This window comes from Halyomorpha halys, unplaced genomic scaffold (assembly GCF_000696795.3).
Source record: "Halyomorpha halys isolate HHAL.00 unplaced genomic scaffold, Hhal_1.1 Scaffold344.1, whole genome shotgun sequence".
Classification (NCBI taxonomy): domain Eukaryota; kingdom Metazoa; phylum Arthropoda; class Insecta; order Hemiptera; family Pentatomidae; genus Halyomorpha; species Halyomorpha halys.
In genome coordinates this window covers 295,785-298,570 of record NW_027112931.1, presented here as the reverse complement: position 1 = coordinate 298,570, position 2,786 = coordinate 295,785, and positions in this window count along the sequence as shown.

Genomic DNA, 2,786 nt, shown 5'->3' with positions numbered 1-2,786 from the left:
ATGTTAAAACGATATAACATATAACATAGATGAGAGTCTGTTAAATGTAGAATGACGTCACGCAATAGACCAGCTGGTAGCAGACGTTACCATTTTAGTTTGTTAGGTTACTTGCTCGTAGTATGTGTTTTTATTGTTTTAATAACTAATAAATCAATGGATGACAATAATAATAATAATGAATCAAAACCTAGAAGTAACCAATGACATGAAGTATTGGAAGGAAAGGTTACTAAACAAGTTGCTCAGAAAATTCGCTAGGAGCTCTTATGCATTCAACATGACTTTAAATAGGGCTGCTCACAATCCTATACTTATAACATTTAACATGGTAAAACATTTAACATTTAACACAACATCATGAATACCCCTAATGTTGACACCACCTTCAGCGGATCCAGCAACCATTCTTATAATGCCATCCCGGCAAAAGAAGATAATGAAATAGCCGGTGAATATGTATATATATAAATGCCTTTTTCTTTGTTCCAGGAGGTAAGAAATTCTAAATAATTCGAAAAAGACGCCACCTTCAAACCGGGCTTTTTGAAATGGGGCTTAGAAGAAAAAACCGAAATGGAACATATATAAGTGAAAAGTTTTTAAAAAAATAAAAAATAATCTTTTTATAGATTTATTTAAACCTTGATTAAAATAATGAGTTCACGAATAAAATGTGTATTATATAGCTTTCTATTAATAATTAAATTAGTTTCACAGAATCAAATGATTTATACAATAGATATTATGTATTTATAATTCCAGCAAAATATTTTATGAACACTTAGAAATTAGATTACCCAATATCCAAACTGTAAATATTTCCTCACTGATTATCTAAAAAAAAAATAAAAAATCCCTCAAAAACAAAACAGATATAATATGAGACACAATATATAAATATACTGTTGATTACTTATCTAGGTAATTTAGCTAGAACCAAATATAAGCCTAAATCAAGAAAAAACTATTTATGTAGGTCTGGTTATGAATGGACTGTACTGGAATTCAAATAAATGAATGGTGGACTGTATGAATAGATTTGAATAAAGTTAAAGAATTAACTTTACATTATATTTTTCTTTAAATATAATTTTTTCAATTTATTGAGATTGGTAATTATTTATTAAATAAATCAAATTGTATCCTTGTATAGTCTAAACATTTATTACATCAATAGTCCAACATTTCGGCCATCCTCAAGGACAATCTTCAGTATAAATTTTCACCTCACATCAAAATTTAAATATCAAATATGGTCCGACCAGATGACAATATCTATACGTTTGTTCCAAAATAACACATAAAAATGATAGACGTAATAGTACAAGAGCCCAAGAGGAGGAAGAAAAAATTTTCATTTGCCAAATTTATATTCATATGTTAATATCATAAAAACTACTACCTCTACGAAGTATAAGATAATGCCATAAGCTACTTTATAGTAAGTTAAATTTCCTTTATTTTAAATGATGGCAGACATATGTGCGTCTGATGGGTTAAGAGATATATTTTTTATCAAAAATCCAACATTTTATACAAACAACTAGAACTTAATATTTTGTGAATTTATTTTGTCAAATATCATATCAACAACTACACCTACAAAGATAAATATTATAAACTTCTTTATAATACATTAAACTAGCTTTATTTTGAGTGCTATACGTCACATAGTTCCTCAGATATAGATTTCTTAAAATTGATTCACTAACTACTGATATTTGAGTATATTTTTATGAAATGTTGCTTTTTAAAAGGCTATATCTTGAGAAATATTGGACGTAAATAGCTCTTTTAGGGCTAATATTTTGAAAAATTTACTCTTCTTTAAATAATGTTCTTTTAGATTTTCTAGTGTTGTTGGTAGTTTTTAAGATTTAAGAGCTCCGAATGAAAAAGTAATGTATTTTTACCGTTTTGAAACAGTATTATTCCCTCTACCTATACTTGGGAGACTCATCAATTTTGAATATTAATTATACATAGTTTTCATTAAAGCAACCAAAAATTGGGGTGAAATAACTCTTTTTTCTCTTCTTGGGGTCTGGTACTAATATGGTCTGTAGAGCCATCTGAAAAAAAAAAATATATATATATTGTTAGTTATTTTCTAATAATTCTGTAATTACCGTTATTCATTATGATTGTTATTTTGTTTCTTTGTTCTTAGCCCTAATGAAGGCTAGAAATTCTGGCCAAAACGTTGGCGTTAATGAATAAGTTTTTACATATTTGCTTTTCTCACTCATCGCACCCCCCTTCCAACTATCTCCTCCATTGTCAACTATTAATTCATCATAAAAGAAGTCAATATTCTACAAAAATTGTATGAACGCTATCGAAATAGACCCATATTCCAGAAATGTTCAGAAAAAGGCATATTTCGGAGAACATTTCAATTTTTGCCGCTCCGAATAAAAAATTAAGGTTTTGAAACAGCCGCCATTTTTTTACTTCCCCTACCTATACTTGGCAGTCTTATCGATTTTGACTATTAATTATACATAGTTTTCATTAAAGAAATAAAAAATTGGGGTGAAGTAAGTGCCTTTTTTTCTTCCCTGTTCTTGTACAATAAGTAAAATCTATTAATTCCAATTTTGAATAAGATTTAAACCAGAAAATCTGTTATACGTAATAAAAAATACCAAAAGAAGTAATTATTTAATTTTTTTTTTCGAAATTATTTAAAGAGAAAAATAAAGTGAAATAGAATTATAAATATAAATGAAACAGAATTATAAAGCACGAAACATGGGCGTTGATGACGTCAGGGTTTTACG